Source organism: Ovis canadensis, chromosome 8, assembly GCF_042477335.2.
Source record: "Ovis canadensis isolate MfBH-ARS-UI-01 breed Bighorn chromosome 8, ARS-UI_OviCan_v2, whole genome shotgun sequence".
In the NCBI taxonomy this organism is placed as follows: Eukaryota; Metazoa; Chordata; class Mammalia; order Artiodactyla; family Bovidae; genus Ovis; species Ovis canadensis.
In genome coordinates, this window is record NC_091252.1 from 13,370,561 (window position 1) to 13,383,840 (window position 13,280).

Consider the following 13,280-nt stretch of genomic DNA (forward strand, 5'->3'; position numbering starts at 1 on the left):
TACTGCTGCAGTGAGCAATGGGATACATGTGTCTCTTTCAATTTTGGTTTCCCCAGGGTATATGCCTAGAAGTGGGATTGCAAGGTCATGTGGTGGTTTTGTTCCTAGTTTTTCAAGGAATCTCCATACCGTCTTCCATAGTGGCTGTATCGATTTACATTCCCACCAACAGAGCAAGAACGTTTCCTTTTTTCCACACCCTCTCCAGCATTTATTGTTTCTAGACTTTTTGATGATGGCCATTCTGACTGGTGTGAGGTGACAATCTCATTGTGGTTTTGATTTGCATTTCTCTAATAGTGAGCGATGTTGAGCATCTTTTCATATATTTATTAGTCATCTGTATGTCTTCCTTGGAGAAATGTGTGTTTAGGTCTTTTCCCACTTTTTGATTGGGTTGTTCGTTTTTTTTGGTATTGAGTTGTATGAGCTACTTGTGTATTTTGGAAATTAATCCTTTGTCAGTTGTTTAATTTGCTATTATTTTCTCCCGTTCTGACAGTTGTCTTTTCACCTTGCTTATAGTTTCTTTGCTGTGCAAAAGCTTTTAAGTTTAATCAGGTCCCACTTGTTTACTTTTGTTTTTATTTCTGTTACTCTAAGAGGTGGGTCATAGAGGATCTTGCTTTCATTTATGCCATCGAGTGTTCTGCCTATGTTTTCCTCTAAGAGTTTTATAATTTCTGGTCTTTCATTCAGGTCTTTAATCCATTTTGAGTTTATCTGTGTGTATGGTGTTAGGAAGTGTTCTGATTTCATTCTTTTACATATAGCTGTCCAGTTTTCCCAACACCATTTATCGAAGAGGCTGTCTCTGCCCCATTGTATATTCTTGCCTCCTTTGTCAAAAATAAGGTACCCATAGGTGCATGGGTTTATTTCTGGACTTTCTATCTTGTTCCATTGGTCTTATTTCTGTTTCTGTGCCATTACCACCCTGTCTTGATGACTGTAGCTTTGTAGTATAATCTGAAGTCAGGAAGGTTGATTCCTTCAGCTGCATTCTTCTTTCTCAAGACTGCTTTGGCTGTTTGGGATCTTTTGTGTTTCCATATGAATTGTGAAATTTTTTGTGCTAGTTCTGTGAAAAATGCCATTGGTAATTGGATAGGGATCACATTGAATCTGTAGATTGCATTTGGTAGTGTAGTCATTTTCACAATATTGATTCCCTACCCAGAAACATAGAATAGCTCTCCATCTGTTTATGTCATCTTTGATTTCTTTCATTAGTGTCTTATAATTTTCTGTGTACAGTTCTGTTGTCTCCATAGGTAAGTTTATTCCTAGATATTTAATTCTTTTTGTTGCAGTGATGAATGGCATTGATTGCTTAATTGTTCTTTCTGATTTTTCATTGTTAGTATATAGAAATGCAAGTGATTTCTGTGTATTGATTTTGTATCCTGCAACTTTGCTAATTTCACTGATTAGCTCTGGTAATTTTCTGATACTATCTTTAGGGTTTTCTATGTACAATGTTGTGTAAACTGCAAAGGGTGAGAGCTTTACTTCTTTTCCAGTTGGATTCCTTTTATTTATTTATTTTCTCTGATTGCTATAGCTAGGACTTCCAGAACTATGTTCAATAATAGTGGTGAAAGTGGACACCCTGTCTTCTTCCTGATCTTAGGGGGAATGCTTTCCATTTTTCACCATTGAAAATAATGTTTGCTGTAGGTTTGTCATATATGGCCGCTGCTATGTTGAGATAGGTTCTTTCTGTGCTGACTATTTGAAGAGCTTTAATCATAAATGGGTGCTGAATTTTGTCAAAGGCTTTTTCTGCGTCTATTGAGATTATCATGTGGGTTTTATGTTTCAGTTTGTTACTGTGGTGCATCACATTGATTTATTTGCGTATATTGACGAATCCTTGCATCCCTGGAATAAACCCACTTTGATCATGGTGTATGAGCTTTTTGATGTGTTGCTGAATTCTGTTTGCTAAAATTTTGTTGAAGACTTTTGCATCTGTGTTCATTAGTGATATTGGTCTGTAGTTTTCTTTTTTTGTGTTGTCTTTGTCTGGTTTTGGTGTCAGGGTGATGGTGGCCTTGTAGAATGAGTTTGAACATGTTCCTTCCTCTGCATTGTTTGAAAGTTTTATAAGGATAGGCATTAGGTCTTCTCTAAGTGGTTGATAGAATTCTCCTGTGAAGCCATCTGGTCCTGGGCTTTTGTTTCTGGGGGATTTGTGATCACAGCCTCAGTGTCAGTGCTTGTAGTTGTGTTGTTCATACTCTCTGCTGCTTCCTGGTTCGGTCCTGGGAGATTGAGCTTTTCTAGGAATCTTTGCATTTCTTCCAGGTTATCCATTTTATTGCCATCGAGTTGTTCATAATAGTCTCTTATAATCCTCTGCATTTCTGCCTTGTCTGCTGTAACCTCTCCTTTTTCATTTCTAATTTTGTTGATTTGATTCTTCTCTCTCTTTTTCTTGATGAGTCTGGCTAAAGGCTTGTCAATTTTGTTTATCTTCTCAAAGAACCAGCTTTTAGTTTTATTAATCTTTACTATTGTTTCTTTCATTTCTTTTTCATTTATTTCTGCCCAGATCTTTCTGATTTCTTTCCTTCTGCTAATTTTTCTTTCTTTTTCTTTTTCCAGTTGTTTTAGGTGTAAAGTTAGCTTGTCTATTTGATATTTTCCCTGTTTCTTGAGGTAGGATTGTACTGCTATAAACTTCCCTCTTAGAACTGTTTTTGCTGCATCCCATGGGTTTTGAGTTGTCGTGTTTTCATTGTCATTTGTTTCTAGAAATTTTATTTCCCTTTTGATTTCTTGAGTAACATGTTGTTTATATAGAAATTTATTGTTTAATCTCCATGTGTCTGTGTTTCTTACAGTTTTTTTCTTCTCATTGATACCTAGTCTCATAGTGTTCTGGCCAGAGAAGATGCTTGATACAGTTCCAGTTTTCTTAAATGTGCTGAGGTTTGATTTGTGACCCAAGATGTGGTGTGTCCAGGAGAATGTTCCATGTGCACTTGAGAAGAACATGTATTCTTCTGCATTTGGATGGAATGTCCTGAATATATCAATGAGATCCCTCTCATCTAATGTACCATTTAAGACTTGTGTTTCCTTATTAATTTTCTGTTTTGATGATCTGTCCACTGGTGTGAGTGGGAGTTAAAGTCTCCTACTATTATTATGTTACTGTCAGTTTCTCCTTTTCTTTCTCTTAGTGTTTGTCTTATGTATTGAGGACCTCTTATGTTGGGTTCATAGATATTTACAATTATTAGGTCTTCCTCTTGGATTGATCCCTTGATCATTATGTAGTGTCCTTCCTTTTTTTTTTGAATTTTTATTTTTACTTTATTTTACTTTACAGTACTGTGTTGGTTTTGCCATACACTGACATGAATCCACCACGGGTGTACATGAGTTCCCAATCAGGAACCCCCCTCCCACTATACTGTCCTTCCTTATCTCTTGTTCAGTTCAGTTCAGTTCAGTAGCTCAGTCATGTCCGACTCTTTGCTACCCCATGGACTGTAGCATGCCAGGCCTCCCTGTCCATCACCAACTCCTGGAGTCCACCCAAACCCATGTCCATTGAGTCGGTGATGCCATCCAGCCATCTCATCCTCTGTCGTCCCCTTCTCCTCCTGCCCTCAGTCTTTTCCAGCATCAGGGTCTTTTCAAGTGAGTCAGCTCTTTGCATCAAGTGGCCAAAGTATTGGAGTTTCAGCTTCAACATCAGTCCTTCCAATGAAGACTCAGGACTGATCTCCTTTAGAATGGACTGGTTGGAATTCCTTGCAGTGCAAGGGATTCTCAAGAGTCTTCTTCAACACCGCAGTGCAAAAGCATCAATTCTTTGGCGCTCAGCTTTCTTTATAATCCAACTCTCACATCCATACATGACCATTGGAAAAACCATAGCCTTGACTAGATGGACCTTTGTTGGCAAGGTAATGTCTCTGCTTTTGAATATGCTGTCTAGGTTGGTCATAACTTTCCTTCTGAGGAGTAGGTGTCTTTTAATTTCATGGCTGCAGTCACCACCTGCAGTGATTTTGGAGCCCCCCGAAATAAAGTCTGACACTGTTTCTCGAACCATTTGCCATGAAGTGATAGGACCGGATCCCATCATCTAAGTTTTTTGAAAGTTGAGTTTTAAGACAGCTTTTTCACACTCCTCTTTCACTTTCATCAAGAGGCTCTTTAGTTCCTCTTCACTTTCTGCCATAAGGGTGGTGTCATCTGCATATCTGAGGTTATTGATACTTTCCTGGCAATCTTTATTCCAGCTTGTTCTTCCTCCAGCCCAGCGTTTCTCATGATGCACTCTACATATAAGTTAAATAAGCAGGGTGACAATATACAGCCTTGATGTACTCCTTTTCCTATTTACAACCAGTCTGTTGTTCCATGTCCAGTTCCAACTGTTACTTCCTGACCTGAATACAGATGTTTCAGAAGGCAGGTCAGGTGGTCTGGTATTCCCATCTCTTTCAGAATTTTCCACAGTTTATTATGATCCACACAGTCAAAGGCTTTGGCATAGTCAATTAAGCAGAAAAAAAATGTTTTTCTGGAACCCTCTTGCTTTTTTGATGATCCATTGGATGTTGGCAATTTGATCTCTGGTTCCTCTGCCTTTCTAAAACCAGCTTGAACATCTGGAAGTTCACGGTTCGCATATTGCTGAAGCCTGGTTTAGAGAATTTTGAGCATTACTTTACTAGCATGTGAGATGAGTGGTAGTTTGAGCATTCTTTGGCATTGCCTTTCTTTGGAATTGGAATGAAAACTGACCTTTTCCAGTCCTGTGGCCACTGCTGAGTTTTCCAACTTTGCTGGCATATTGAGTGCAACACTTTCACAGCATCATCTTTCAGGATTTGAAATAACTGGAATTCATCACCTCCATTAGCTTTGTTCATAGCGATGCTTTCTAAGGCCCACTTGACTTCACATTCCAAGATGTCTGGCTCTAGGTGAATGATCACACCATCGTGATTATCTGGGTCGTGAAGATCTCTTTTTGTACAGTTCTTCTGTGTATTCTTGCCGCCTCTTCTTAATATCTTCTGCCTCTGTTAGGTCCCTACCATTTTTGTCCTTTATTGAGCCCATCTTTGCATGAAATGTTTCCTTGGTATCTCTAATTTTCTTGAAGAGATCTCTAGTCTTTCTCATTCTGTTGTTTTCCTCTATTTCTTTGCATTGATTGCTGAGGAAGGCTTTCTCATCTCTCCTTGCTATTCTTTGGAACTCTGCATTCAAATGGGTATATCTTTCCTTTTCCCCTTTACATTTCACGTCCCTTCTTTTCACAGCTATTTGTAAGGCCTCCTCAGACAGTTATTTTGCTTTTTTGCATTTCTCTTTTCTTGGGGATGGTCTTGATCCCTGTCTTCTGTACAGTGTCATGAACCTCCATCCATAGTTCATCAGGCACTCTTGTCTATCAGATCTAGTCCCTAAAATCAATTTCTCACTTCCACTGTATAGCCATAAGGGATTTGATTTAGGTCACACCTGAATGGTCTGGTGGTTTTCTCCACTTTCTTCAATTTAAGTCTGAATTTGGCAATAAGGAGTTCATGATCTGAGCCACAGTCAGCTCCCAGTCTTGTTTTTGCTGACTGTATAGACCTTCTCCATCTTTGGCTGCACAGAAATACAATATAATCAATTTAATATTATAAATCAATCTGATTTTGGTGTTGACCATCTGGTGATGTCCATGTGTAGAGTCTTCTCTTGTGTTGGTGGAAGAGGGTGTTTGCTATGACCAGTGCGTTCTCTTAGCTAAACTCTATTAGCCTTTGCCCTGCTTTATTCTGTACTTCAAGGCCAATTTGCCTGTTACTCTAGGTGTTTCTTGACTTCCTTCTTTTGCACTGAAATAATGAAAAGGACATCTTTTTTGGATGTTAGTTCTAGAAGGTCTTGTAGGTCTTCATAGAACTATTCAACTTCAGCTTCTTCAGCATTACTGATCAAGGCATAGACTTGGATTACTGTGATATTGAATGGTTTGCTTTGGAAACAAACAGAGATCATTCTGTCATTTTTGAGATTGTATCCAAGTACTGCATTTCAGAGTCTTTTGTTGACTATGATGGCTACTGCATTTCTTTCTTCTAAGGGATTCCTGCTCCCAGTAATAGATATAATGGTCATCTAAGTTAAATTCACCTGTTCCAGTCCATTTGAGTTTGCTGATTCCTAGAAAGTCGATGTTCACTCTTGTCATTTCCTGTTTAACCACCTCCAATTTGCCTTGATTCATGGACCAAACATTCCAGGTTCTTATGCAGTATTGTTTTTTATAGCGTCAGACCTTGCTTCTGTCACCAGTCCCATCCACAACTGGGTGGTGTTTTTGCTTTGTCTCTGTCTCTTCATTCTTTCTTGAGTTATTTCTCCACTGATCTCCAGTAGCATATCGGGCACCTACTGACCTGGGGAGTTCCTCTTTCAGTATCCTATCATTTTGCCTTTTCATACTGTCATGGGGTTCTCAAGGCAAGAATACTGAAGTGGTTTCCATTGCCTTCTCCAGTGGACCACATTCTATTAGATCTCTCCACCGTGACCCGTCCGTCTTGGGTGGCCCCACAGGGCATGGCTTAGTTTCATTGAGTTAGACAAGGCTGTGGTCCGTGTGATCAGATTGGCTAGTTTTCTGTGATTGTGGTTTCAGTCTGTCTGCCCTCTGATGCCCTCTCTCAGTGCCTGCCTCTTACTTGGTTTTCCCTTACCTTGGGTGAGGGGTATCTCTTCATGGCTGCTCCAGCAAAGCGCAGCCACTGCTCCTTACCTTGGACATGGGGTAGCTCCTCCTGGGCTCCGCCTCTGACCTCGGACATGGTGTAGCTCCTCTCCGCTGCTCTTCTGTGCCGTCTCGGCTGTCCGCGCTTGTAATCTTCTTTATTTTAAGGTCTGTTTTATCTGATGTGAAGATTGCTGCTCCAGCTTTCTTTTGCTTCCCATTTGGGTGGAATATACTTTTCCATCCTCTCACTTTCAGTGTATATGTGTCTTGAGGTCTGAAGTGGGTTTCCTGTAGACAGTATATATATGGGTCTTGTTTTTGTATCCATTCAGTGGGTCTGTGTCTTTTGGTTGGAGCATTTAATCTGTTTACATTTTAAGTAATTATTGATGTATATGTTCCTGTTGCCAGTCTATTAATTGTTTGGGGTTGACTTTGTAAATCTTTTTCTTCTCTTCTATTCTTGACTATATAAATCCCTTTAACATTTGTTGTAAAGCTGGTTTGGTGGTACTGAATTCTCTTAACTTTTGCTTGTCTGAAAAAGCTTTTGAATTCTCCAGCAGTTTTGAATGAAATCCTTGCCAGGTACAGAAATCTTGGTGGTAGATTTTCCCTTTCAGAACTTTAAATATATCCTGCCATTCCCTTCTGGCCTGCAGAGTTTCTGCTGAAAGATCAGCTGTTAAGTGTATGGAGTGTTCCTTGTATGTCACTTGTTGCTTCTCCCTTGCTGCTTTTAATATTCTTTCTTTGTGTTTAGTCTTTGTTAGTGTTATTAGTATGTGTCTTGGCATGTTTCTCCTTGGGTTTATCCTGTATGGGACTCTGTGCCTTTTGGAGTTGATCGACTATTTGTTTTTCCATATTGGGGAAATTTTCAACTATAATCTCTCAAAAATTTTCTCATACCCTTTTTTTTCTCTTCTTCTTTGAATGTTTAATTCAAATGTTGGTGCTTTTGATACTGTCCCTGAGGTTTCTGAGACTATCCTCAGTTCTTTTCATTCTTTTTACTTTAATCTGCTCTTCAAAAGTTATTTCCACCATTTTTCCTTCTAGCTCACTGATTCCTTCTGCTTCAGATATTCTGCTGTTATTCTTCCTAGAGTATTTTTAATTTCAGTAAATGTTTTGTTTGTTTCTGTATGTTTATTCTTTAATTTTTCTAGATGTTTGTTAATTGATTCCTGCATTTTCTCCATTTTGTTTTCAAGGTTTTTGATCATCTTTACTATCATTATTCTGAATTCTTTTTTAGGTAGTTTGCCTATTTCCTCTTCATTTATTTGGACTGCTGCATTTCTAGTTTGTTCCTTCATTTGTGTAGTATTTCTCTGCCTTTTCACTATTTTTTTTTAATTTTTATTTTTACTTTATTTTACTTAACAATACTGTATTGGTTTTGCCATACATTGACATGAATCCACCACGGGTGTACATGAGTTCCCAAACATGAACCCCCCTCCCACCTCCCACCCCATATCATCTCTCTGGATCATCCCCCTGCACCAGCCCCAAGCATCCTGTATCCTGCATCGAACATAGACTGGCGATTCGTTTCTTACATGATAGTATACATGTTTCAATGCCATTCTCCCAAATCATCCCACACTCTCCCTCTCCCTCAGAGTCCAAAAGTCCTCTCTACACATCTGTGTCTCTTTTGCTGTCTTGCACACAGGGTCATCATTACCACCTTTTTAAATTCCATATATATGTGTTAGTATACTGTATTGGTGTTTTTCTTTCTGGCTTCACTCTGTATAATCGGCTCCAGTTTCATCCATCTCATCAGAACTGATTCAAATGTATTCTTTTTAATGGCTGAGTAATACTCCATTGTGTATATGTACCACAGCTTTCTTATCCATTCATCTGCTGATGGACATCTAGGTTGCTTCCATGTCCTGGCTATTATAAACAGTGCTGTGATGAACATTGGGGTACATGTGTCTCTTTCAGTTCTGGTTTCCTCGGTGTGTATGCCCAGAAGTGGGATTGCTGGGTCATAAGGCAGTTCTATTTGCAATTTTTAAAGGAATCTCCACACTGTTCTCCATAGTGGCTGTACTAGTTTGCATTCCCACCAACAGTGTAGGAGGGTTCCCTTTTCTCCACACCCTCTCCAGCATTTATTGCTTGTAGACTTTTGGATTGCAGCCATTCTGACTGGTGTGAAGTGGTACCTCATTGTGGTCTTGATTTGCATTTCTCTAATAATGAGTGATGTTGAGCACCTTTTCATGTGTTTGTTAGCCATCTGTATGTCTTCTTTGGAGAAATATCTATTTAGTTCTTTGGCCCATTTATTGATTGGGTCATTTATTTTTCTGGAGTTGAGCTGCATAAGTTGCTTGTATATTTTTGAGATTAGTTGTGTGTCAGTTGCTTCATTTGCTATGATTTTCTCCCATTCAGAAGGCTGTCTTTTCACCTTGCTTATATTTTCCTTTGTTGTGCAGAAGCTTTTAATTTTAATTAGATCCCATTTGTTTATTTTTGCTTTTATTTCCAGAATTCTGGGAGGTGGATCATAGAGGATCCTGCTGTGGTTTATGTCGGAGAGTGTTTTGCCTCTGTTCTCCTCTAGGAGTTTTATAGTTTCTGGTCTTATTAATCTTTTTTTTTTTTTAACTTACTGTATTTGAGGTCTTCTTTTTCCAGGCTTCAAAGTTGAATTCTTTCTTCCTTTCAGTTTCTGTCCTCCTGAGTTTGGCCCAGGGGTTTGTGTAAGCTTCCTATAGGGTGAGATTTGTGCTGAGGTTCTGTTTGTTTGTTTGTTTCTTTCTTTCTTTTTTCTCTGATGGACAAGCTGAGTGATACGGTGATCCTGTATGCTGATGATTGGGTTTGTATTTTTGTTTTGTTTGTTGTTCAGATGAGGCATCCTGCACAGACTACTATTTGTGGTTGGGTGATGCTGGGCCTTGTATTCAAGTGGTTTCCTTTGTGTGAGTTCTCACTATTTGATACTCCCATGGACGGAGGAGCCTGGTAGGCTGCAGTCCATGGGGTTGCTAAGGGTCGGACACGACTGAGCGACTTCACTTTCACTTTTCACTTTCATGCATTGGAGAAGGAAATGGCAACCCACTCCAGTGTTCTTGCCTGGAGAATCTCAGGGACGGGGGAGCCTGGTGGCTGCCATCTATGGGGTCGCACAGTCGAACACGACTAAAGTGACTTAGGAGCAGCAGCAACAGGGTTGGTTCTCTGGTAGTCTAGGGTCTTGGAGTCAGTGCTCCCACTCCAAAGGCTCAGAGGTTGATCTCTGGTCAGGAATGAAGATTCCACGAGTGGTTTGTTATGACATTAAGTGAGATTGAAACAAATATCCAAAAATGAGAAACCAAAGATGAACCCCAGATAAATGGCAGTTACAAAATCAGGCAGATAATTTAAAAAAATGGAACATACGCATATACATATACACCCATGAGCAAAGTCAACACAGTCCAGGAAAAATAAAGTACAGTAGATTGACCTGGTGAATAAAGGAAATCAAAACCTATATTTACCAGTTAAGAACAAAACTAACTAAAGCAGAAAATTGAAAACAAAACTAATGCAAGCTTTCAAGTGGAAATAAAGCAATGATAACAAAACTAACAAATATGTTGAGAGGAAAGGAAGGAAAGAAAAGAAAGAAAGAATAGATACGCAAAGTTAAGTAGTGGTAGATGAAGAAGATTTACATACATTAAACATTAACTGCAAGGGGAAAGGAACAATAGGAAAGGCAGACAAAGGAATAAATGTAGAAAATATATAATAGGTTTCAAAAAATTAAAAATTATAAAAAAGAGAAAAGAAAAAAGTGAAGAAATCAAAAATTATATCTACCAGAACAAAACTACCTGAAGCACAAACTGCAAAACAAAACTAAAGCAAGGTGCCAAGTGGGGAATAAAACAATGAAGATAACATTAACAAATATGCTGAGACGTAAGGAAAGAAAGAATAGATATGCAAAGTTAAATAAAGGTAAATAAAGAAGATTTATATACATTAAGGATTAATTGCAAGGAGAAAAGAATAGTGGGAGAAGCAAACAAAGGGATAAATGTAGGAAAAATAATAGTAGGTTTAAAAATTAAAAAGTAATATTAAAAAATTAGAAAATAAAAAAAGGAAAACTCCACAAAACTGAAAAAGCCCAGCGTAGAGGTAGAGGTTCATAACAATAATAAAAAATGTAACTAAGGAAAAAAAGAAAAGCTCAAAAGCTTAGATTTCCTAGTGCCAATAAAATCGACAGCTGCAACAAAGTGGGGGAAAGGGGGGGAAAATCCAACAGAATCTACAGAATAAGTCAAACACAAGAATAATAAATGTTTTTCTTGGGTCACTGCTGTCGGAGTCCTCTCCCTCGCTGAGAGTCACAGCCCACCTCACCTCTCTAGGACGCCCTCCAGCACTGTGCTGTTCTCTCGACCTGCTATGGGGGCAGCTCAGCTTCTAACCTGGTCCTGCTCCTGTGCATTCTTGCCTCCAGTGTCCGCAGCTGTCAGGACTAGTGCGTTTTCTTCTGTGGGAACTCTCAGTGGCCTTTTAGATATTCCATAGACGCAGAGTCTGCCTAGATGATTGTACGGATTTAATCTGCAGCTTTTACAGCTGGTGGGAAGGTTTTGGGTCTTCTTCCGTAGCCACACTGCACCTGGGTTTCACTTGTGGTTTTATTTCCACCTCTGCATGTGGGTTGTCCACGGGGGTTTGCTCCTGAGGCTGCTCTGGAGGACTTGGGTTTGCCTGTGAGGGCCAGTTGTGGAGGTGGTGCAGCTGGTTGGGTCTCAGGGATTCTGGCAGCACCAGGTACTCAGGGGAGTTGGTGGCTAGGGCAGCAGGAAATATTGTGCTCTAGAAGAGTATGGCAACCAGTATTGGCCAGTATGCTCCAGTATTCTTGCTTGGAGAGCACCCCCTCCGTGACAGAGAAGCCTGGCAGGCCACAGTCTACAGGGTCGCAAAGAGTCCAGACACGACTGAAGTGACCGTGTGTGCATAGATGCAAGACTCTTTTGCCTGTGGCAGCTCTGCCCCAGTGAAAGGTGAGTGTGAAGGTGGAGCAGCTGCCTGGCTTGTGGGGACCCTGGCGGCACCAAATGTGCAGGGACATGGACTGCCTCTCTGGCAGGAGTTATGGCCCTCTCAGAGTTTTTTCGAGCCTCCTGTAGCTGGCGATCAGAAGGCCTCTTTGGCCAGTCTTTCTCTGTAGCTCCGCCCATTCATGCACTTAGAGGGCTCCCTTGCCTGGGGTCCTTCTCTGTTGTGTGGGGTGTCAAGCACATAGAGGGGCCCCCCCTGACTGGGATCCTAGTCAGTATATCCTTGTGTCAGGCACTTAAAGGGGCTCCCTGGCTGGGGTCCTACTCTGGTGCCTCAGGCGTTTGATGGGCCAGCCTCTGTTGTTCAGCTGCTGTTGCTGGCGTGTGGAGAGAGAGGCTCCATCCCCTATGCGTGACTCATCGCCTTGCTTCCATGGCTGCCTGGCTTTCCTCCACAGGCATTTCCCACCACAGTCTCCTCCCTCACGTCCCCTCGATCTGTCTCTCCACAGTCCACAGCAGCTCTTGCCCTGGGATTGCTTTACAATCCCTAAACTCTAGCTCTCAGCTGCTGCACCTTCCAGGGGACCTGGGTCCCTGTCCAGGGTATGTGTGGCTGCAGCAAGGACTGTCTGATTCTCATTCCATTTAGGCTGCCACAGATCACCTGTTTCAGTCTCAGCCTTAAATGTTTCTCCTCTGACTCAGACAATTGCCCTGATGTGGGGATCGGACCCCTGCTTGTTCCCCCACCTGCCAAGGGCAGGTCCAGTCGTACTAACACTCCTGTTTTTCCCCCTAGTTCCTTCCTACCGAGTTTTGTGTGGTTCTATATGTTCTTTTCTGCTGGTCAGTTACTCTCGTCCACTCTCAGCTGGTGTTCTGCCTACATTTCTGTGTCTGAAGGTGTGTTCCTGATGTATCCGTGAAGAGAGATGTACTCCATGTCCACCTATTCCTCTGCCATCTTGTTCTTAATTCCTATCTTTTAGAGTCTGTCCCATTTAACAGTTCTATCTACTGCATTTAAGCAGCTTACATTCTATAGTTATTTTGGACAGGCAGTAAATTCAGAACATACGAATATAAGGAGCATAAATATGTGTTGTTGCTGAAGTTTTGCTGGAAAGCTTTTGAATCCATATCTGTAAGTAGTTTTAAAAACCTAAGCTTACAAAAGCTTCTGTAGTTTTACTTCGTTTTGAATATAGAGGTCATCTGGGAGAGGAAGATTGCTGGCTCTTTGGCCTCTGTCCTAGCTTACAGCCAGGATGGTTATTACGTTAGTCATTTTCTTTATGGAGTTGTTCTCTAAACTGTGTTGAGTATATGATGTTACTTTCTAATAAATTGCCAGATGTAAAATAAAATTCATTTACTCTCTGTAGCTTTTGAGAGAAAACAGTATTTGTGGAATCATATTACTTTGTTTCTGACCAGCCCTCAAAATTTGTGATCAGTGTTTAAAGTGTTGTATTTTTACCCTGTCA

At 40.5% G+C, this 13,280-nt stretch overlaps 1 protein-coding gene across 7 annotated transcripts in view; it reads left to right on the plus strand.

The window, feature by feature from the left end:
* The window catches only part of MYO6 (myosin VI), a 157,902-nt gene that overhangs the window by 99,513 nt on the left and 45,109 nt on the right, over window positions 1-13,280 (plus strand). The window lies entirely within an intron of this gene.